The sequence below is a fragment of the Vombatus ursinus genome, unplaced genomic scaffold (assembly GCF_900497805.2).
Source record: "Vombatus ursinus unplaced genomic scaffold, bare-nosed wombat genome assembly UNPS02015404.1, whole genome shotgun sequence".
NCBI classification, from domain to species: domain Eukaryota; kingdom Metazoa; phylum Chordata; class Mammalia; order Diprotodontia; family Vombatidae; genus Vombatus; species Vombatus ursinus.
This window is the reverse complement of record NW_020955182.1, coordinates 2,594,636-2,620,197: the sequence shown is the minus strand read 5'-3', so window position 1 is coordinate 2,620,197 and position 25,562 is coordinate 2,594,636. Positions and strand designations below refer to the sequence as shown.

Here is a 25,562-nt window from a genome sequence, read left to right as displayed (position 1 = left end):
TTACAGGTCCCCAGTCAGAGATATGTTGGATGTCCTGAAAAAACATAATGTTTAAAATCCCAAGAAAGCAGCAGAAGGTCCCAAGAAGACAAAAGCTTCAGCTCAGACCTTCCTCCCAGAAGTGTACAGAGTAAGGCCCTAACATAAAGCTAAAAGTCAGGAAGTAAACTGGAATCATGAGCCAACAATACTAATAATAATAATAATAATTCCACCATAAAAAGCCTTTATGGTAAATTGGAAACTCAAGACAGAAGTAGGGAATGACTAAAAAATATCTATAAGCAACATTTCAAAGAAATTTGCAACTTCTCATTATTCCTGAGATAAAGCATAATTTAAAAAAAGAGCTAAAAATGATTTTAAAACCAAATTGGGCGGGGGGGGTGGAAATGAGAAAAGAAATGAGTGTTATGGAAGGCACAGAAAGAGAAAAGCTTATAATGAGACGTACAAAACCTAACTCAAGAAAAAAATTTCCTGAAAATTATAATTGTTCAAATAGAAGCTAGTGACTCCATGAGACATCAAGAAATCTTAAAACAAAGTGAAAAGACAAAAAAGAAAAAAAATATGTAAGATATCTCATAGCAAAACTGACCTAAAAAAAACCAGAAAACTCAGAAGCTTATGGAAGTGAATGTTGAAAACTAAAAATAAATTAATTTTTAAAAAAACAGAAAATTTAAGAATCATTGGACTACCTGAAAACCACAACCAAAAAAATAACCTAGACATCCTATTGCAAAAAAAAAAAAAAAAATTCCCAGGACTCTTAGAACCAAAGGACAAAGCAGACATAGAAAGAATCAACCAGTTACCTAAAAAAAATCTCCACATGAAAACTCACAGGAAAATTATCACCAAAACCCACAACTTCCAGGTCAAAGAAAAAGTACTACAAGCAAACATAAAGGAATTCAAATACCAAGGAGCCAGAGGCAGGATCATACAAGATTTAATAGCCTCCACTAAAAAGGAGTGGAGAATTTGGAATATGATATTTAAGAATGGAAAGGATATAGACTTACAGCCAATAGCCTAGCCAGCAAAAGTGAGTATAATACTGTGAGGGAATAAATGAAATGGAAAACTTCCAAGCATTCCTAATGAAAAGACTAAAATTAGGTAAAAACTTGAAAATACAAACACAAAGGTCAAGAAAAGCATAAAAAGGTAAACATAAATGAGCAATCATAACGTAATAAAAAAGGACAAACTACTGACATTATAATATGGGGAGATGATAATACTCTCAGAACTTATCATCAGAGATTATAAAGGGAGTATAACTGCGTAAAAAGTTTGGGAATCAGTTCTGTTAAGTTTTGATTATCCCAAAATTAGAAGGAAAGGGAGGGAAGAAATATACTGGGTTGGGGGAAGAGAAGAGAAAGGAAGAATGCAGAAAATTATCTTATCATTGGTGTACCCAAGTAGAATGTGCCCTCCACAGGGAGGGGTGGGGAGAAACAGGTAACCTCCTCATTTATTTATCTAAATTTAAACCTCCTCATAGTAACTGGCCAAAGGGGGGAAGAACACACTTGTGCACACACATGAGCATATATACACACACAGAGTTGGGTACATTTCACCCAACAAAAGAAACAAAGAGGAAAGGAGAGAATAAGGGAAAACAGATTAAGGGAGGGATTAGTTATAATCAGAAGAAACTCTTAAAGAAGGAGAAACAAAGAGAAAGAAGAGCGTAACAGAATAGTAGGGAAATATACAATTAACAATCATAACTGTGAATCTAAATGAGATAAATTGACCCATAAAACAAGAGAGAATGAATCAGAAACCAGTCTATAAGAAACACACTTGAAACAAAAAGATCCACACAAAATTTAAAATAAAGGGTAGGAGAACCTATTGTTTCAGGTAAAGTTAAAAAAAGGCAGGGATAGCGACCATGATCTTACAAAAAAGAAAAAAATAACAGTAAAAATAGGCCTAATTAAAAGAGAGAAACAGGAAAACTACATTTTATCAAGCTACATTTTATCGAAAGGTAGAGCAGAAAATGAATTAATATAATTTCTTTAAAAAAAAATGAGCCATATGACACACTATCAAAATTCTTAAGGAAAAGGAAGTAATAAATGAAGTCACAGGGAGAAATAGACAGCAAAACTATAATAGTGGACAACCTCAATGTATCCTTCTCAGACCCAGATAAATGTAACCAAAAAATAAATGAGAATATTGAAGGACCTGAATAGAAATTAGGAAATCTAGATAAGATAGATCTCTTGGTTACTGAAGAGGAATAGAAGTCAATATATTTATTTCTCATGTGTGCATGGCACTTTCACAAAATAGCATGATGTACTAGAGTATGAAAATCTTGCCCAAAAAAGAGAAAATCAGAAATATTAAATGCATTTATTATAATGCAATAAAAATTATAATCCAATAGCCTCTTCAGCAAAGAGTTAAAGATAAGAACCTATCCTAGAAAAGAAATGGTTCAAGCCATAAATGAGTTTTCAAAGGAAAACAAAACAAAAGAAAGAAATCAGATAGTTTTACAAGACCAGAAGAGGAAGAATTTACGACCAAACAAGCACTAGAGAGGTTCATAGGAGGAATAATGGACAATTTTGATGACAGGTTCTATCAAAATTTTAAAAAATAATTAATTCCAATACTACATAAACTGTTTAAAAAAAAGAGAAAGAGAGAGAAAGAGAGAGAGAGAGAGAGATAAAAGAAGTAGTCCAGTCAAATTTCTTCAATGGCACTGTGGAGGGTGAAAGATGAAATGAATGAGGAAACAAAGGTTCAAGGTTCTGAGCATATATAGATTTATTAAACAATGCATGTCAATTGCTCAACAAATCAGGACCAGACCCCTTCAGCTGTACCACTGGACCCTGCATAGAGGAGACAGATTTTTATACATTAAAAACAATTAATTACATGAGAACAAATAATTAAAAGAAAACAATTTATCAGGATGCAAAATTAGGTAATCCAATTTCTAACTGGAAGAAAGATTAAGGACTTTCCTGGTTGGGATGGGGAGAGTGAACAAGTATGATTCCCTGACATTAGAAAAAGAGGCGTTCCACTCTCAAGTGTCTATACACAATCAAAGGAACATGGAAACAATAACTGATTGATCTGTGCAGGGCCAGTTTTCAGATAAGATACATGGATTGCCTGAGATGTATAACTGTGAGAAAATACTTTGCATCAGTCTTTGGATCTGAGTAGGTTTCTAGTCAGCATAAGCCAGTCCTGAGTTAAGGGTCTTTAAGCTGCAGGTAGAGATGGCCCATCTTCTGAGCCATGCTGGGCTAGGTTCAAACAATGGAATAATAAGGTCGTCTCACAATTCCCACAATTGAATAAGTTTCCTCACAAGACAGAAATTAGACTAAATCCACAATTGAACAGAAAGAGAAGTGAGCTAGCTCCAGAACTAAATGACAAGATGCTGTTCCAATCCCCTCACCACAAATATGGTCTTGATTCTTAAAATAGGGAGATCCAAAACAGAAAGAAAACTGTAGACCAATATCCCTAAGGAATGATAATGCAAAAATTTTAAACAAATATTAGCAAGAAGACTATAGGAGCCCATCACAAAGATACACACTAAATAACTAGGTTGGATTTATACCAGGAATGTGGGGCTAATCCAATTTTAGAAAAACTATAAACATAAATGACAGTATTAATAGCAAAAACAACAAAAATCATATGATTATATCATAGATGCAAAAAAGCTTTTGAAAAGATACACTGTTCATTTTAGTAAAAAATACTAGAAAACATAAGAATGTGAGCTTTCCTTAATATAAATAATTTACCTACCCAAAACCAAGAGCCTGTTCTATGTGCAATAGGGATAAACTAGAGGCCTTTCCAATAAGATCAGGAAAAGCAAGGATGTTCATCATTATATTATTAATACAGTGCTAGAAATGCTAGCTATAGCAATAAAACAAAAAAAAATAAATTTAGGGAATAAGTACAGGCAAAGAGGAAACAAATTATTTTTGCAAATGATATTATAATTTACTTAGAGAACCCTAGAGTAAACTAAAAACTATCTAGAACAACTAACAACTTCAACAAAGTTAAAAGATATAAAAATAAACTCAAATAAATCATTAGTACTTCAGTATCTTAGTAACAAAATCCACCAGGGGGAGGCAGAAAGAGAAATCCATTTAAAATAATTATAGATAGCATAAAATCTACTTGCTAATAAAGTCTACTTGCCATCACACACATAGGAACTATAAAAACACAATGACAAAACGCTCTTTACACAAAATAAGACCTCTAAATAATTGGAGAAACATTAGTTGTTCTTGAGTCGGCTGATCCAATATAATAAAAATGATAACACTACCTAAATTAATTTACTCATTCAATACCATACCAATCAAACTTACAGAGAAAGGGGAAGGAAATAATCATTTATATAAGTGCTTATTGTGTGCCAGGGTCTATGCTGGGCATTTTTACAAATATTATCTCATTTTATCCTCATAACATAACAATCCTGTGAGGTGCTATCATTATCCCCATTTCACAGCTGAGGATAACTAAAGCAAGGCAAGCAAAGATTGGGTGATTTGCCCAGGGTCACATAGCTAGTAAGTGTCTGAGGTTGGATGTGAACTCAGGACTTTTGGACTGCAAGCTATCCAATGCACCGCCAGCTTCCTCAAAGGATTACTTTATAGAATTAAAAATTATAAAAACAAAATTTATTGAGAGGAACAAAAGGTCAAGAATATCAAGGAAAATCAATAGGAAAAAAGTAGAAAAGAAGGGAGGCTAGCAGAATCAGATCTCAAACTATACTCCCAAGTAGTAATCATAAAAAGACTTTGGTGCTGGGTAAGAAATAGAGGTTTATCAGTGAAACTGATATGGTTCTCAACATATAGAATATAGGAGCACAGTAGCCTAATGTTTGTTAAACCCAAATATTCCAGCTATCAGAACAAGAATTCACCATTTAACAAAAATGTTTGGGAAAACCGGAAAGCAGTCTAGAAGAAACCAAGCATAAACCAATGTTTCCTACTACTTAGTTGCTGCCCTTGGTATTTGAAGAAGACCAAAATTGCATCACTATGTCAGAGTCAAGGTACAGCATGTCTGACTGTGGCTGATCAGACCAATCAATATGAGCTCAGAAAGCTCTAGCATAAGTCAGACACAAATAGTCCATATGAACATTTGGAGTGGAAATGTCTCTAAATTTGCACATCTCACTTTTCTTTTGAGCTACTGTAATTCTGCTTTGCTCATACAGCACAGCAGTATATGGGCTTTGATATGGGCTGCTGGGCAGTCCTGTGCCAGTGTCTCCCATGTTTCATAACTGATTTCAAAATTTTTCAGAGAGACCTAGAGGGTCCTTGTCTTTCTTCTTCTTACCTCCACGTATGTGCTTGCCTTGGGTGAGTTCTCTGCAAAATAGTCCTTTAGGCAAGCCATAACGTGGCCAGCCCATCAGAGGTGCCCTTTTCACAGTAAAGTCAGAATACTTGGCAGTTCAACTTGAGAAAGGACAATAGTGTCCAGTACCTTATCTTGCCAGGTGATCTTCAGAATCTTCCTAAGACAATTCAAATGGAAGCGATTCCGTTTCCTGGAATGGTGCTGGGATACTGTCTAGGTTTCACAGGCATACAAAAATGAGGTCAGCACAATGGCTCAGTAGATCTTCACTCTGGTAGGCAGCTTAATACCTCTACTCTCCCACACTTTCCTTCATAGCCTTCCAAACAATGAGCTAACTCTGGGAAGAGTGTTTGATAGGTGTGTTAACCTCATCAACTACATGTACACAACTGGAAATTATACTGCCTAGGTAAATAAACTTGTCCACAGAATTCAAAATTTCTCCATTTGCTGTAACCAATGGTTCCATGTATGGATGGTGTGTTGGCTGGTGGAGACCTTCTGTTTTTGTTGTTGCTGTCGTTGTTGTTGTTTTTGGTGTTGTCAGGCCAAAATTAGCACAAACAGCAGAGAATTAATCCATAATCTGTTGCATCTTAGCCTCACAGGCTGCATTGAGTGCACAATCATCTTTGAACAAAAAGCTGTGTACCAACTCTCAATCTCCTTCAGTTTTGGTTTGTAGCCTTTTTGGGTTAAATAATTTACTGTCAATGAGGTAGTTGACCTTAATACCATTTTCATCCTTGTGTTGAAGGTATCAATATCACTAAAAACATGGGAGCAAGCACACAGCCCTGCTTCACTCCACTGGTGACTGGGAAAGCGTGAGAGCATTGTCCATCGTCCAGCATCCAAACAAGCATGCCACCATGGACAATACTGATGCACAACACTGATGAACTTCTCTGGTCAATCAAATTTTGCCAGGATCTTCCATAAGCCCTCACAACTATCAAAAGCCTTGGTCAGAACAATGAATGCTGCATACAGACCTCTCTTTGGCTCCTGGCATTTCTCTTGAAGTTGCTGGGCAGCAAATACCATGCCAACCATTCCTTAGACCTTTCTGAAGTCACACTGGCTCTCAGGTAGATGACCATCTTCCAAGTAAAGAATTAGCCCATTAAGGAGGATTCTGGTTAAGAACCTTGCCAGCAATGATTAGGAGAGATTCTCCCACCCCACCCCAGTGATTGTCACAGGACAACCTGTTTCCTTTTCCTTTATAAAGATGGACAATGGAGGCATCCGTGAACTCCTGGGGGATAACCTCCTCTTGCCATATAACCCAGAAGGTTTCTGTCAGCTTTTCTATTGGTGGATCTCCTGCTTTGTAAATCTCAGCTGGAATCTCAGCACTAGGAACTTTGCACATGAAAGGAACCTAATGGTATTCAGAACCTCTTCTTTAGTTGGAAGTGTGGCTAGAGAGGGGCTGACTTCAGCCTCAGGTATACAGTCAATGGCTTCAGAATCAGTTAATGATGGTCTGTTGAGAACACTATGTAAGTGTTCAGCCCACCTCTCCAGGATCATGTCATTACTAATCAATGTGGTTCCATCAGCACTGAGTACTTGAGATGCACCAGAGGTCTTTGGCCCATAAATAGCCTTCAGGGCATCATAAAAATGCTTTGGATAATTATTACCAGCATAAAACTGAATTTCATCTGCCTTCTTACTGAGCCAAGAATTCCACATCTCTCTAAGCTTTGCTTGCACTTTATTTTTGATGGAGTTAAATGCCACCTTCTTAGAGACAGATGAACTACCCTGTTAGTAAACCATTTGGAATTCTCATTTTTCATTTAGCAGCTTCTGAATTTCCCCATCATTTTCATCAAACCAATCTTAATGTTTGTGAGCATCCTGGCCCAGATGAGTAAACGTAGTGTTGTACACCAAATCTCTGAAAGCTCTCACTCTCTTTTCTGCTCCACTGTTACCAACCATGTGTTGGCTCAACTTGCCCTCCAAGGCGGCTAGTAAATGTTTACATTAGAGAAGCAAGCACTCTAATCCAGTGACATTAAGTCTTCCGGTAGTCATCTTGCCTTGGGACTGCTGCTTTTGTTGAATACAAAAGTTTAGCTTGGAGAGACTAAGTCTATGATTGGTCCAGCACTCTGCACCACACATTATCTTTGTCACTCTTACACCCTGTCTATCTCTTCTCCGTACAGTGACTTAAGTCTGTTAAATATCACTTTTTGTTGCTAGGGTGCATCCATGAAGTTTCATTGCATTTAGTTAAATGGAAGATGGTGTTGTTGATGAGAAGGTTATGAGACACACATTATCTTTAGTAGTGAGTAACGAGTGATATTGCGTTTCCAATTCCATTTCTCAAAGGACTCCCTGCCACGTCCGATAGTCCATGCCTATTCTGGCATTAAAGTCACCCAGAATCACAAGCTTGACTTCCTCCAGGTCTTCATAAAATTTTTCTGTGACATCATCAGGTTTTGTCATGGTGGGAATATACACACTTATGATGGTGTGGCACCTTCCTGCCATGGGCAATCACATTGTCATGAGCCTTTTTCACTCCTTTTGGGAGGCATATAAGCTTGTTAAAAAATTAGTTTTGATTGTAAAACTTAAGACAGCTTCACAGTGGTCCCCATCACTGCAGCCACAACAGAAAAACTCCTATCCAGCAATGACTTTGGTAAGCTGGCCTTCATTTGCCAGCCTTGTTTCACTCAAGGCAGCTATCTGGAAGCAATACCTGCTAAGTTCTCTCACAATAAGAGTTGCTTGCCTTTCAGGGACACCGGATTTCTTGTTGTCCATAAGCATGCTTATATTACATGTATCAAAGGTGAGTGGAATCATCTTCAGAAATGTTTTTTGTACATTTGTGTGTATGTGTGTGTTTTGACCACAGAGTAGGACCCCTGCCTGCCATGGTAAGCAGGCTAGGGTTAAGTTAGACGAAGCAATTTTTAGGGTACCTTTTCTAGCCCCTTCTTCATGCCAGGAGGTGAGCAGCGCAATACTTAAAAAAGGCTTCTCAGAAACCCAGTGGACTGCTGAATCCTACTGCAGCTTCAGTATGGTAGGAAGATGACCCTATGGCCTGGGCCGCCTGTGTGCAGGGTTGTGACTACAGCCCCCAATGTATCTATACCTGCTGCTTCATCACTTCCCCTTCACCATAGGACTTTTAGGTAGGTAAAAATGTAAAATGCTATGTGTGATGCCTTTTGATTCACTCAGAAACTAGATTTAAGTGAGGAAGATATCAGAAAGTCGTTGGCCTCACTCTCTCTTCCAGAGTCACCATAGTCCAGTGGCAGGACAAAAGTGAAAAAACGACTGACAATGGCTGAAGATGCAGTGGATGACCTGGGCACAGCTTTTGCTTCACCCAACAAATTGTCCTCATCTGCCCATTCCACTTGGGGTAGACACCCCTCTAACTCACCGTAGGGTTTGAGGCCTGTTGGTTACCCTTAACTTGGTTTAGCCCATCTGTCAAAACAATTTACTAGGCTGTGGTCACTGCACATGCTACAGCTTCTTGCAGCCACAGGTGAGAGCTGGGTGGCAGGTGGACACCAAAAGTGGAAAGTTCCCTTGAAAAGGGCTCAGCAGTCCTCACACCAAAGAACAGTCCTCTATGAACACTGAACAATACTGCTCATACCCTCATACTATTTACCAAGACACACTCTAAATTGGTACATGATTTAGACATAAAGAACGCCGTCAATAAACAAGTAAGAAAAGCAAGAAAGAAACTAATAGTCAGATCTATGGATAGGGAAGAGTTCATGGCCAAACAAGCACTAAGACCTTCCAAAGAATAAAAATGGACAATTTGATTACACATAATTAAAAAGGTTTGGCACAAACAAACCCATTCAGCTAAAATTATAAGAGAAACAGGAAAATGAGCAAAAAAATCTTGGCAGCAAGTTTCTCTGATAAAGGTCTTATTTTTAACATAGGGAACCTGATTGAAACTTAGAAAAATAAGAGTCATTCCCAAATTGATAAACAGTCAAAGAATACGACTAGGTAGTTTTCAAAGGATGAAATCTAAGTTATTAATAGCCACACAAAAATGCTCTAAACCACTAATAGAGAAATGCAAATTAAAGTAACTCTTAAGTATCCCTACAAACCCATCAGACTGACAAAGTTGACAAAAAAGGAAAATGAAAAATGTTGGAGGGGATGTGGGAAAATAGCTACATTAATGCATTGCTGATGGAACTATGAATCATTCCAGATGTTCTGTAAAACAACTTGGAACTAAGCCCAATTTGACCCAGTGATGCTGCTACTAGTTCTATATCCCAAAGAGATCAAAGAGTGGGAAAGAACTCATATGTATAAAATATTTATAGCAGTTCTTTTTGTGTTAGCAAGAAATTGAAACTGAGGGAGTGCTCTACAATTGAAGAATGTCTGAACAAGTTATGGTTTATCAATGTAATGGAGTACTATTGTGAGAAATGATGAAAAGAATGGTTTCAGAGAAACTTTGGAACTTGTGTGAATTAATACAATGTACAATGAGCAGAACCAGGAGGAAAATGTGTGCAACAAAAACAATATTAGACAATTTCTAAATACTTAGGAACTTTGATCAACACAATGACCAACCACAATTCCATAGGATTCATGATATTAGATGCTAACCACCTCCAGACTGAGAGGTGATGGACTCAGATTGCAGATTAAAACATATTTTTTTGACATGGCTAATGCAGGAATTTGTTTTGCTTGACTATATATATTTTAAATTATTTTGTTTTTCTTGCTTTCTCAGCTGGGGGGGGGAGAAGAATGCAAAACCTGAAAATAAAACGGAACTTAGAAACTCAAATAAAATAAAATATCACTTTTAACTTGGAGAAAGATGTTTCAACTGAATAGTAAGGACATGTTAGATTACAAAAAGTGGAGAACGGTATCTGAAGTAAGGAAAATGTAGGCAACAAGTATAAACACACTTTTCTGGGAGTTTGGATATGAAAGAGGGCAAATATACAGCAGAGTAGCTTGATGGAGTAGTAGGACCAACAGCAAGTCTTTGGAGAATGGAAGCATGCTTGTAAACAGTAGAGAAAGTGACAGTAAACAAGCAGAGACAGGTAATAGGGAAATCCTGGAGGAAAAGGAAATGGATGGGAACAGATGTACAAGGGCACAAGTAAAGAGGCAGGCATTTGCAAAGGCCACACATTCTCTCCTCTTGAGACTAAAGCAAAGCAGCAAAAAGTCAGGGGTAACGTTGAGGCAAGTGGGAACGTCGTCGTCGGTGAGAAGAAGGCGCTCTAAAAGGGTGCCTCCTTTGGTGACGGTGGAGATGGTCTGAAAAGAGTTTGGGAGACGGTCATTTAAGTTTTGAACAAATGCTGATGGGAGTGGGATAGAGTAAAGGAAGAGTAAAAGGACAGGGATGCAGTTGGGAGGGGCCAGCTCAGAATACACCAAGCACATTTATAACTCCTCCAAGAAGTTAATGGAACATCATACAGAGTCAGTAAACAACTCCCAAAATAACGATGATATCTCACAGGACGTCACCATGAAAATCCCCTTAAATTTAGTCATCAATTAAAACACTTATAAAATTAATCTTAAAGTTCAAGTTTGTGGAGAAAATCTAGTTTTCCTTTTTAAAAAAAAATGAAATGTCATCCAATTTATTTGAAAAAATAGCAATAAAACATGGGAGTATTGAGTGTTAATTATACATATAAGGAAACCTAGCTTGTTCCATGTTCAATTAATCCTCGATTATTTCTTTAGTTAAAACTCAAATGCTCACACTGATTGTATTTTATTGCAGTATTTCTAAAGAACAGAAGTAGAGGACTGCATTTAAGTATCGTTATTTGTGATTATAAATGCAAAATATCAATGCAAAAGATTCATCAAACTAATCAGAAATAATTGGAGGGGAAGTATGATGGCTCAAACAAGTACTTAGCATAAATGTTGGAAATGGAAACATTGATGTTTCAAAGACTGAAGAAGATCAAAATGCTACAGAACCAGACAACTGAGTTGCAATGATGCTCCATGCCAATACTCTCCAGTGACCAATAAAGGCATCTCTCCCTTGAGATTACAGACAATAAAAGAAGAACTAGTTAGACAGTAAGATAATCACTTACTAAAATTTAAAATACCAGACAACTAGGACCAGAAACATCTTTACAGAAAGAATTTCCAGGTTTTATCTATTCTGCTCCCTAGGAAGGAAACAGATTACTAATGACAACATGTTCTTTGATTATCTATATCCTCTTCCAAACCTCAAGAGGAGATTTGAGTTTTAACACATCAAAAATTTGCCAAAGTTTATTTCAACAATAATACCTAATATCTAGCATTTACATAGTGTTTTAAGGTTTACAAAGCATTTTGCAGATATTATCTCATTTTATTCTCACTACAACTCTTGTATTTACAGCCTGAGCAAGATAGGAAGAGCCAGTCTCAAAAAGGAAAAGAAAAGTATAAAACAGTTTAGCAAAAAAAATAGATTTAGTCAGCATCTTACACCCTAATTAAGTGTCAAATGGGTACAGCTTAAGTCAAAAAGGTTTTACTAAGTACCTACTAGGAGCCAGGAACTATGCTAAATATAAAAAGTCATATAATCCTTTAAAAGTTAGAGTAGAACTGAAAAAGGAACTTTTCAGAATTAAAGAGAATTTTTAACCAAACAAGGGATAAAGGAGTTATAAAAGGTAAAATAATTTAAATTACAGAAAACATCAATGCTTTTGCTCAAAGGAAACATACAGCCAGGGTAAAAGAAATCTGGAGAGTGGTAAATAACACTTTGTATCTACCATAACTGATAAAAGTCTTAAATCCTAGATATCTAAGGATCTGACTCAAATACATAAAATCAAAAGCCATTTCCCAATAACTAAGTGGTCAAAGGATATGAACAATTTTCAAAAGAAGAAATTTAAACCATGAGCAATCATATGCAAAAGTGCTCCATGTCACTAGTCAAAAAATTTTTCTTTAGTTAAAACTCTGAGGTTTCTCCACATAGCCATCTATTCACAGTACAAATAATAGTAGCAGTAGCAATTATCAGAGCATTATATAATACTTTAAGATTTGCAAAGCACTTTGTATATGTATCTCATTTAACATGATTGAAAAAGTCAATGTAGAAGGGACTTAGGAAATACTAAATATTAATTCGATAGTTCATAGAATTATGAATGATTCAATAGTTCCAGAAAATAATTCATACTGTGAGGAAAGTTTTTAAACTGACATATGCTTTGATGTATCAAATATCAAAGTCAAAGACAAAAGAAATTTCATATGACAAAATATTCATAATAGCATTTGTTGCAGCAAAAAACTATAAACAAAGTAGATGTCCAACTGAAGAAAAGTGAAACAAATTGTGGTATGTAAATGTAATTGAATTCCAGATATTCATTATTTCTTATATTACCATCATATTCCAAGAAACTAGGAACATTTATTTGAACTGAGGTAGAGAGGAAAAAAAGTAGAATAACATATAAGACTCTCATAATATAGATAAAAGCAACATAAAAGGGTAAGTGAAGTCAGAATAAATGAAATGACCAACACTAATTCCAGATGATAGATGATAAAACACTTCATCCACTTTAAGATGACAGCTACAGATGCCATGTTCAGCAAATTAAGAAAGTAGTGATTACAGTTTTAGGCAGTCTTGTTTAACCGTTTTTCCTTATTACAAAAGAGGGTTCTGGGGGTGGATTGGAGGAAATATATCAAGAATGAGGCATCTATGAGGTCAGTGAGTCAATCTATCTCACTTGACTGTACTTTGCTACAAGACAGCATTCTACAAGAGGGGTTTGGGAAGTAGCATCTAAGATTTTTTTTTTTAAGTATGAACAAAACTTTTTTTAAATATAAGGAAAATATCCTTAGTGCATTAAGCCTTGTACTTTAAAAATCATGGTTATGTCAACACTTACTAGCAAAAGCAAGAGGTATCAAAGTAGTTTGCTCCCTCCTTTTGACTTTTTAAATCCTGTTACACTAGATGTGGATATTATGATTACCAAAGGAACTCTCTGGTATTGAAAGTGACTTTCAATATCATCTAGTTCAAATCCCTTCACTTTGCTGATGAGAAAACTGAGACTCTAGCAGGTGAAGTGATTTCTCCAAAAACACAAAGCTAAGTAAGTGACAGAGCCAAAATTCAAATTTAAGTCACATGACTCTAAGTTCAGAGTTCCCTAGCAATGTTTTAACTGCAATGGTGACAATGAATAATCTTTCGTAGGTTGATAAATGTCTAATTCATAGATGCTTAACCTTTTTGTGTCACGGACTTCCTTTTGCTGTTTGGTGAAGCCTAGGGCCCTCTTCTCAGAATAACGCTTTTAAATGCATGAAATAAAATACACAGGATTATAAATAAAACCAATTATACCAAAATGTAGTTTAAAAAGTTATTTCTTTTAAGTTTAGATTAAATACAGATTAAGAACCTTATTCTAATTCTCTCATGCTGTCAGAATAAACTTTTAAAAGATTCTGTCAAATCTTAAATAACATTTCCACTGGGCTATATGATTTCTAAAAGAAGTATGTAGCTTTCCACAACCCCAGATTATTAGCCAACTTGTCCTGAAGTATAAGCAACTGTATTTACATTCAAGACAAAAAATAATCTTAAACTATGCAAAATGTTGGCACTGAACCATATTGAGGGTGTAACTATATGGAAGAGAAGGTGTTTGCATCCCCATCTCCCATCTCAACTGATGTAATCACTGAAGAACTACAAAGTAATCAAAAAATGTATTAATGAAGTCAACTAAGGATGCCTCTACACCCAGATCCTTTCATTGACTTATCAACACCTCCCCAACTGATTCAAAAAAGAGACAAGCAGATTGGCTGCATAAACAAATTAGCCAGCCCTTTGAGGATTTTAGATAGCTAAAAAGCTCTGTTCAGCAGCAACTGAGAGATTAAGAAATATGGAAAGCCAGGGAGCTAAGTGCAAAGGAGAAGCCTACAGGAGAGAAGGAAGGCATTTCTATCCCCCATGCCCAAACTGTCATGTTACATATCTGGAAATACAGTATATGATAGAAGAAGGAGGGGGGCCAGTCATTTGCTGAAAGTGAAGGTTAAAAAATGGACAGCTGAATTGCTGTACTGACGGTCACTAAATGGAAAAAGACCTGAAAGAGAGACTCTAATATATTAGGAAAATCTTCTGTGGAGGATATATAGAATATCCAAATTCATTGATACACTGAAACATAAGTATATTTAAAATCTGTTAATAGATAACTTGTAAAATCATAAAATTAGCAAAGTATCATAACATCATTATTTGCAAAGTAAAAAAAAAAAATAGATGTGCATTAAAATAAAATGGTATAAGGAGAAATGCACTTGTCCTCCAGAAGCTAGGTTGACGCAATGAATAGAGTACAGGGCCTGGAAAAGGAAGACTCATCTTTGTGAGTTCAAATCTGAACTCAGGCACTTACTAGCTGTGTGACCCTGAGCAAGTCATTCAACCCTGTTTGTCTCAGTTTCTGATCTGTAAAATGAGGTGAAGGAATGGCAAATCACTCCAGTATCTTTGCCAAGAGAACCCCAAAATGGGGTCACAAAGAGTCAGATACAACCAAATTGTCCTCCATCTACAAAATTACATTATTAGCCCTATTATCAACAAAAACAATCCTTACAAAATTAGTGTTCAATTTTTTGTTATCGTTCAAAATTACAGTTATTACTTAAATGTCTGAAATAGATTTGTAAAGCACCCTTCAATCTCCCTTAGAACCAGGGCAATCTATTGAAAGTCACTATTCCATTTATGGGAGGAGGGAGGAGAGTTGTACATTTACAGTGACATGTAAGGCAATTCGTACTCAATCATTGTCACAAGCTTAATCTTTATTTTAAAAATGTCTTTACCTACAAAAAAATTTTATTTTAATTTACAGATGAAAGCTAAGCTCCTAACCTTTTCTTATTGTTAAAGTAGGGATGCATATTCTATACAAGTCAGTGTGTCAATGGGCACACCACATTGATAGAACCACATGTGCACTTCCTTTATTCAGGAGTCATCATCATTAAAATACATATCTCATATAAGCCAACACACAACATCTGAATTATTTAAATTCAAATTCTTTGGCTCCCTATTGCTTTTGAACCTAAAAAACAAATGCATTTAGAAGATACACTCCATGTTTTCACCATTTTGAAAGGCAATTTGGTGCAAAGGCATTGAGGAAGAGAGAGCTACATTCAAGGCACAGGGTGACAATTGCTTGCCCTGTGCCTAACAATTATACTTCTCTCTGAATTGAGAGGTGAAATTGCCAAGGTGAAAGCTCTCTTCTGCTACCTCTCCTGGTTGCCCCATTCCTACTCACCTTGGTCCTATGCTTGCTTTGCCCCATATCCCACTCTATTCTCCCTTTATATTAGTAATACAACTCGGAGTTCAAGAATGCACAAATTGCCCTTCATATGAGGCTTCTTCCTATATATTCTGCATTTAATTTTCCAGGTTATATTATTTCCAACAGAAATTAAGCTCTTGACTGTCACTTTTGTCTTTGTATCTCTAGCATCCAGCATAGTGCCTGGTACACAGTAGACACTTAATAAATGCTCAATGAATGAATTAATCTCCCTGCAATCAAAGGAATCTAATTCTCTCCCCCAGGCTAACACACTACTGGCCAACCTTTCCAGTTCTGAGCTCTTGTGCCCTATGTACATGCAGCCATCCTAGAAAAGCATGTTCTACGACTGGCAAACATACTCCTCGATCCTCTTGCTGCCACTTACACCCTCTCCTCTTTCTGCCATAATTCAGCAACTTCTCTGAAGTTCACTCCATCTACCAACCTAACCAGGTCCTTCCTCGTTAAAGTTACCTGCTGATGTCCAAGTCACTCAACCTTCTTTCTTAGAGTTTAATAGTGGCACAGTCTTCCTCACTAGCCCAACCACTTTCCTTATGTTTGGATACTTCAATATACATGGAAACACTCCCCTCAAATACCTTATCTTCCAAGTTCATCAATCTCCTAAATTTCCATCATCTGAACTACCCTCTACCTCAGCAACACAAAAATTGTTATACCTTGGGATCTCATCGTTGCCCATAGATGTTTCACCTTAACAATACAGAACTATGAAATTTCTCTGACCATAACTTTCTATCCTTCTATCTCTTCCTGTCCCTTATCCCTCCTAAAACCTTCCCAGAAAACTCGTTACTGCACCCTCCCCTGTTTTCTCCAATCTATCACCCATGATCTTTCCTCCCTTCAAAATCTTGACGCCATAATTATTTTCTGCTTTCCGCTATCCCTTGCCCTACTGCTGCTTATCATCTCTTTCCAAATGTCAGTCCTGGCATTCCCACTATCTGCTTTCTCCTCCACAACTCTCAGCTACTGATCACTGCTGCAGTTAGTTACAGAATTGTACTGAATGTGTCAAATGATCAAACAAGCATTTTTTAAGCACCTACTAAGCCAGGCAATATTTTAGGTGCTGGAGATACAAAGACAAAAAAAGAAAAAGAAAGCAATCTCCTGCTGTCAAGGAACTTAAATTCTATCAGGAATAACAACACGTAAATATTTGCAAAATAAATACAAGGTAGTCAGAGTGGGAGAGGACTATAAATTAAGTGGGGAGATCAGGAAAGGTTCTCATGTACAAGGTGATGCTTGAACTGAACCACAAAGCATGTGAGGGGTTTATGAGATGGAGAGGGAGATGAAGAGTAAGTAGATTCCAGGGGCCAGTCAAAACAAATACACAGGTATGGGAGATGGCACTTCACATATGAGGAATAGAGAGAAGACCTATTTGGCATGAACACAGAGTGTGGGAAGAGGAATAATTAATGATGAAGGTGGAAAGATGAATTAGAGCCAGATCTGCAGGGATTTAAAAGTCACAGACACAATAGGGACCTCCTAAAATTTATTCAAGGGCTTGATTGAGCTTAGGAGAGTAACTGAATCAGCTCTGTGCATAAGGAAAAACCACGTTAGCAACTGTGGACTATGTAACTGGAGGAGAGACTTGAAAAAGAAGAAGGATTTTTTAATAGGGCAAGGGATGAGGGCATGAACTAAGGAGAAGATTGTATGATTAGTGACGATATATTTGAAAGATGCTGCAGAGGCAGAAACAGAAAGATTTATCTACTAACTGGATATGGGGGATAAGAGTGTGGAGTAGAGAGCAATATCTAGGTTACAGACCTGAAAGACTAGAAAAATTATAACACTCAACAATAACAGAGAAATTCTGAAGTAGGGCAAATGGGAAAGTGGAAAGTAAATCAATCAACATTTATTAAGTATTTACTAAGTTCCAGGTATTATGGTAAGCACTGGGGATAAAAAAAGAAAGGTAAAAATATAATCCTTGCCCTCAAGAAGCTCACATTCTAATGGAGAAAAAAATGTAAACAACTATATACATAAAAGACATACGATATAAATGTAAGGTAATCTCAGAGAAAAAGACTGGGAGGAGTAGAAGGAGGAGAGAGAATGACCAGAAAGGCCTCTTATAGAAAGTGGGATTTGAGTTAAGTCTTGAAGGAAGAAGTCAAAGAAGCCAGAAAGGAGATGAGGAGGGAGAGCACCTAGGCATGGGGGACAGCCAATATAAAGGCACGAAGCCAGGAGATGAAGTGATGTGTTCAAGTAACAACAAGAAGACCAGTATTGCTGGATCATAGAGTACATGGAGGGGTATAAAATGTAAGAATGTAAATGAGGATTTACATTTGATGAAGCCTGTGGGATTTGGTGCTTGAAAAGTCTATCTGTCTTGGGAGTAAGGGAGCTGGAACTCCCCCGAAGTAACTGGCATGTGGAGAAGTGGGAAAGCATGGACATAGGAAGAAAATTTCCAAGCAAATGTAGGAAAAAAAAAAGTCAACAAGAGAGTGTATATAGATCAGTGGTGCTCTGCATAGTCAGGGCTGTAAAGAGGAAAGGGCACTGCAATGGGGCATGTCCTTTTTCTCATCTGCAATAATTGCTATTGTTCTGAAATTGAGGCACAACAAAAAAGGGGACCCGTGGGACAAACGCTCCAAAGCAGCAGCAGAAAACTCCAAGAGGAAAGAGTCTACAGTAGATATTCTGGAAGTTTTGATTTCATGAAGAACACAGAGGGAAAAAAAGAGACCAGATAATTATAAAGGTCATGAATCAGAGAAAGAGGGTCTAGAGAAAACAGAAAGAGAAGATGATAATGACTAGAGTGAGGAAAAAAAAAACTCAAATGTAAAAACCAAAGAACAGGACTAGCCTGGGGGAGGAAAGGAAGGGGATCATCAAATGAGAGGAGTGAAGGTAAAAAACAAAAATAATAAAGTAACTGAAGGAACACAATAATACTATGTTTACAGCAGAAAAGGGAACTTGAAACTGAAAAGCTTCTGTACAGATGACATTAATGAACCTAGAATAAGAAGGGAAGTGGCCGAATGGGAAAAAGTTTTCTATCAAATTTCTCTGATAAGGGTTTAGCATACAAGTTATATAAACAATGTTTGTGTGTATAGACATATATATATGCACACACACACACAACTAATAGTCATTCACCAATAGATAATCAGAAATATGAACAAGCAGTTCTCAAAAGAAGTGCAAAGTTTTCACAATTACACAAAAAAATACTCTAATTAGAATGCAAATCAAAATAACCCTGAGGTTTTACCTCACACCCTGAAAAATGACAACAATGACCAAAAATGGCAACAGTCAACATCGGGAGGGTTGTACAAAGGCACACCAATACATTGTTGGTGGAGCTATGAAATGGTAACAACCATTTTGGAAAGCAATTTGGAATTATGCAAATAAAGTCACTAAAATGTCCATAGCCTTTGAACCAAACACTCCATTACTGAGCATGTTACCCCAAGGAAGCCAATGATGAGAAAAAAAGTCCCCATATATTCCAAAATATTCATATCAGCACTTGGCAGACAGGCTAAACCAGGTTGAAGGTAAGCAATAGGTCTCAAAGCCATTGTGGGGGGGGGGTCCTACCCAAGCATGTGAAGACTTCCCCCAGTGGAATGGGTGGATGAGAACAATTTGTTACAACATTGAAGAAGTGACTGAAGTAGGCTCTGTGGAGTACTCAGAGCTTAGTCAGACACCAAAGACACCATGGTCACCTACTGCATCCTAAGCCATGGCCAGTCGTTCTGACTATTCTCTTGCCTCAGGACTATTGATGACAACTTTGTGTAACTCTGACTCACTTAAATCCAATTCACACGAGTCAAGATATCACCCCATGTTGTCATTGGTCCCCTTTGAAAACAAAGGACAAAAAAAAAAGAAAAAAAAGAAAAGAAAACAAAGACAAATGACAGTAGGACCTTTCGTGATAGCTAAAGATTGTAAACAAAGCAGATATCCATCAGTTGGGGAATGGCTAAACAAATGATGATGAACAAATATGAATGTAATGGAACATTACTGAGTTGTAAGAAATGACATATAAGGAATACAGAGAAGTATGGAAAGATCTATATGAACTGATGCAGAGTAAAGTAAGCAGCACCAAGAAAACAACATATACAAGAAATACAACAACATAAATGGAAAGAATAATGATACAGCAAAAAATCAAAAATGAATGTAACAAAATTATAAAGATCAAGTGGGATTCAAAAAGATAGAAAAGACACTCTTAATCTACCCTTTCATGGAGATGGGAGGTCTACAATTGTTAGACACTATACATGTTTTCAAACTTTTTCAATGTATCGATCAGTTGTATTGACTTTTTTTTTCCCTCTCCAAAAAAATGCCATTTGTCATAAAATATGGCTCCCTGGGAGGGAGAGAGATACATGGGATACTATTGTAATGTAAGAAATAGAAATACAATAAAAACTTATTTTTTAAAAAATACAACAAAGCTATCTTCAGTTTTTAAAAGGCTGCCCAGAAGTTAGAGTGGTAGATAAATATTGCAAGAAAAAGTTTAGACTTTATACATGGAAAGACTTGATGAAGATTAGAGCTGCTACAAAACAGACTAAGGGGCTACATTGGGCAATGGATTTCCCCTCACCAGAGGTCTTCTAGAAAAGCATAAATAAGTCAGACCCTTTGTAAAGGGGGTTATCTAGTTCAGATATAGATTGGTCTGAGTTCTCTTCGAACTCTGAGATTCAGCCACCTACATAGTGGGAAGATCACTTTAACTACTTTAATCATTTTAGTAAGCTATTTATGAGAGCAGTCCAGGTGAGAGGTAATTAAAGTTCCAATCTCAACTAGATGTTAAGTAGAAAGGAAAGAGAAGGAACAGGAGAAATATTGCCTCAATAAAAATGCTAGGACTTGTTTGGATAGGGGAAGGGGAGAATTAAGAAATAGGAAAGAGGGAAAGGAGGCAGACGGGGAAAGGGGGGGGGGGAATTATTAAGTTCAGTTTGGAATATGATGAATTTGGGGCTACAGTATGGGGATGTCTGGGAGGTCCTGGAAATGCAGGCCTTCTTCTGAAGTTCAGTAGAAAGAATGGACCTATAAATAAAGATATGAAAGCCATCAGCACAAAACTGATAAATGAAGACAGAGAAGTGAATGAGACTATCTACAGAGACGGTTAAGAATGAAGAGAAAATTTAAAGCAACTAAACTCAACAGAGCTGCCTTCTTTTTTTACTTTTCCCTGCAGCAGTTAAATGTTAGGACTTTAAAGGATTTCTCACCTATCATGCAAAGTAGGAAATGGCAAACTAAGCAAAAGAATTCCAATTTGATTATTATAATTCACCCGCAAGTTATTCACAGCTGGCTCAGTATGTGTATACATGGAGACATGGACTCAATATTTGTCAATATTTATCTACTACAAATACTTCAGCAAATTCATTGGAAAATTGTCCGTAGCTTTTTTCTTATAGTTTTGTGTTTGGATAACATTTTTCTAGTGAAGTAAAACTTCATATACGTCCAACATCACATATGCAACAAAACTTACTAAGGAGACACTATATCGAAGCTACAATGAGATTCTTTTTGAGCCTGGGCTAGCTAAATTCAGGTAGGTAACAAAGATGTCCATCTTTCAATTACAGCAAATGCCAGGTGACATGGTACTGTTCTGACAACCACCCTGGAGCCAAAAAGCGTAATTTCCTACTTGAGAGGTTTACTAGGGCTATTACATTCAGAGCCTGCCTCTTTATTCTGAAAAGATTTTCACTGTTTTTTTTTTTTTTTGGAAGAGTGGGGGAGAATCTATATAATTTTCTGAATTAAATAAAAAACAAACTACATTTTTTAAGAAAGCTGAGAACAATGAAATAAAAAGCCTATTGATAAAAAATTAAATAAATTCTGATTGTGAATATAACTTCTAAACAGTTTGGAAAGAAGCAGTCCCAATTTTTTTTTTCAAAACTGACACTTTCTCTTAAGGTCTACAAGTAAATTCCTAAAATCTCAGACATTCCTAACAGTCTAATAATTTCTTTAGAATTCAATAGAAAAAGGGGCAGCTAGGTGGCGCAGCGGATAGAGGACTGGCCCTGATTCAGGAGGACCTGAGCTCAAATCTGGCCTCAGACATTTAACACTTACTAGCTGTGTGACCCTGGGCAAGTCACTGAACCCCACTGCCTAACCAAAAAAAAAAGAATTCAATAGAAAATGATTCACCTTTATTTAAAAAAAAAAAAACTTTAAAGTCTGAAAATATATCAACATTGCTTCTTAGTGCAAAAAATATATCTCAACTGCTGGGGTACTAATCAGACTTTCAAAAAGCAATATCACTTTACTTTAAAGCCCACAAACCAAAAGAATCCCAACCCAGTATTGGCAGCTTATCCATAAGCTCTTTCCATCTTTCTCTTCTCTCACTCTCAACTGGTTCTAGTTAATGTTCTTACTGTTTAATATAAACAAGCTTAGTGCTACTTTGTTTGTTTGCTTGTAGTCCAGAGGTATTGTTTTGTATGGGGCCAAGAGCTATGCCACAACATCTCCCCTGGGATCTTTCTTCCCCTCCATATCCCACCTCCTTTTTCAACTCTCAGTATATTAAGTTTTCAATTTAGCTGTTATCACTAGCTGAGTGGCCCTGGGCAAGTCACTTAACCCCATCTGCCTCAGTTTCCTCATCTGTAAAATGAGCTGGAGAAGGAAATAACAAATCACTCCAGTATCTTTGCTAAGAAAATCCCAAGGAGGTCACAAGTGAAGGACTCTGATTCTAGAGCCCCATACTCTTTTCATTATCTACTATACCAGAACTTGTAGATCACATGCAGCTCACCACACCCCTGAGTGCAGCAGATCCAGATTTCAATGTAATTGGGAAACATTTAACAAAATAAATAAAAATACAATGAAACATAAATAATATTACATTTTAAAACTAAATCAATATGTGGCTCACAGGGATCCTCATGCAGGGTATAATGGTCTCCCTCTCTTTTTCAATCTGACACCATTACCCTATACCACACTGGCTTTATTACAGTTTTACCTGAACTAAGAAAGATATGGTTCATATAATACAAAACTGCCCAACAGTCACAGTAGCTAGTGAGTTCCATAATGTTTGAGTTGCAGTTTCTAATATGATTCTTCTGGAGGGAAAATACAAAAACTAAACAGACCCAATTAGATAAACAAGCAAAGGTGACCCAAAACTCTCAACAAGCTTTAATGAAGAAGGCAAGGTTCAGAACAAAGCCAGAATCCCTCTCCTCCATTTAAACTTCACAATTTGTATACTGACCACCAGATGGCAAACCTGTACAGCTTTCTAGAGGTCCCTCTCCAACCAACCCCAAAGAAGGTTAGTGTAGTTAGAAAAAACATTTGGAAAACACAGTTTAAGCAGGTTTAGCCAATGCTAAAAACAAATTAGATTAATTATATCCTTAAACCAACACGCTTTGCCTTGATAATAATTAGTTTACAAGTTGCAAAATGGAACCAAGCCTCTTTCCGACAGCTTAGGATATCTAACCTTTCCTTCTATCATGACCCATGATCCTGGCTAAACTTGGAACCTTAAAAAAAAAAGTATTTGACAGTGAAGCAGCTTCTTAGTGCTCATGGACAAAAGGACTCAAAACAGCTGAAGAATGGAAGAGTCACTGTCTAGTAAGGTAGCCAACCTAAAAAAGACCTGACTGACTGAAGAGGTCTGTATGAGGTCAAATTACCAAGTGAAAAGGTAAGGGAAAAAACAGCAACAACAAGAGGAGAGACAAGAAGAAACACAGAAGGGTAAAAATTGGGGATGAATGTAGCAGGAACAAAAATGATAAGAAGTCGCCGGGGCAACAAGCAGCAGGCACTCTGGGGAGAAGAGAACCATCGCACAGCTGACACAAGATTAGACAGCTTTGAAGGGGAGGGCTTGCAACAAACAGCCACTTAGACCTGAATAACAGTGAAGACACAGGTATGGACTACATACACTGTATCTGGGGAAGAAAGAATCTCCTACAACCTAGAAGACACTAAGAATATATTATAATATCTCATATTTGTAGAAAATTTTACGGTTTACAAGGCACTTTCCACAGAACCACTTTGTGATGAAGATAGCACAAGTTTGACCACCCCTTTTACAGATGAGAAAGCTAAGGCTTAAGGAGATTAAATGACTTATACAAGGTTATATAGTTACTGAGTGCAAGACTAAAAGTAGAATCCATCACCTCTGACTCCAAATCCAGCATTCCTTCCACCATCCTGCACTTCAATGGCAACCAATGAAGTTCAACATCAAGTCCAAACGTAGACAAAAAATACATAGAACAAAAGAACTATAATTTTAATGAAGATATTAACACTCCAAAAGATCTATGATCTCATCTTCTGAGGATGCAGATGACAATTCCCAAAACCTGCCTATCCCCATGTGACTCTAATTTGAGAAAATTCGAAATCAAATATGCAAAGAAAAACAAGGTTTGCTTAAGTGGAAAGCATCTACTTCTGATAAAACTCAAGGCTTCCCTACTTCTTCTCAGTATAAAAGTTATTGGTTATTCAGATGCCTCTCCACTCAGATCTTTGCCCAAACCCTATTGCCAACAGTAAGCATCCTCTGCTGTCCTGGCTCATCTAGGGAGTTTTACATAGAAATTCATCTCTCAACCAGTTCTCATCTCTTGCCTCTTGATTACCTTCCAGCTTTATGACAGACATTCAACACATACTCGATCAAAAGTTTAAAAACAACAACAAAAAGGACAAAAACAATTAAATCCCCAAATTTATTTTGTTTTGTAAGAATATTCTAACCAAAACTATGGCATTTTGCACATTTTTAATATAGTATGGTAATCAGTAGTAGGCAGTCAATAAATATTCTTGAATGATGAATAATATTAAGGTAAAAACTTACCAAAAATAATTTAATCTCATGAAAAAAACTTTATTAGAAGATGATATTCTTAAACTTACTATGAGGCTTAGCTTATAATTATTTAATATGCAAGATAAAATTGCAAATATTTAATATCTAATCTTATGTTCTCACTCCATAATTCTTTTACAATGTACCAAATGGTATATTGCTTTATCTTAAATTATGTTGTAGATAAAATCCTATTTATTCAATTTAGAAATAAAAATCCCGGGAAGGTTAAATTTCTATACAAAATTTCTAAAATAGCTAGTGAATTATTGTATAGTGGAGAACAAAACTAAAGCATAAGAATTAAGTTTTTTTATTTAAAATTCCACTTAAAATGCTACAGCAGAAATCCCAACTGATGTCAAAATTGTGTGTACACAGACACACACACACACCCCTAAAATCTAATCTAAACTAGGGGCTGAACCCTAATTGAACTGAACCCTAACTAAATAACTGAACCCTAGAAAAGAATATTTTGAAAACAATTCTGAAAATTCTTTCTTGAGGAAGTTTTTTTATTCAATAAAACACAATAAAATTAGATATCATATATACTCACAGATGCATTAAATTATATAGTGGGTCAAAATTTCTAGCTATCTGAAGAAAGTTAGCAAACCTCTCCTTTTCCTCTGATGCAAACTCTGTTGATATTCACAAAAGGTTCACTAGCT

The 25,562-nt window shown here is 36.5% G+C and overlaps 1 protein-coding gene across 1 annotated transcript in view; it reads right to left on the bottom strand.

Annotated features, from left to right (window-relative positions):
- Positions 1 to 25,562, bottom strand: part of NEO1 (neogenin 1) — a 292,148-nt gene that overhangs the window by 214,492 nt on the left and 52,094 nt on the right. The window lies entirely within an intron of this gene.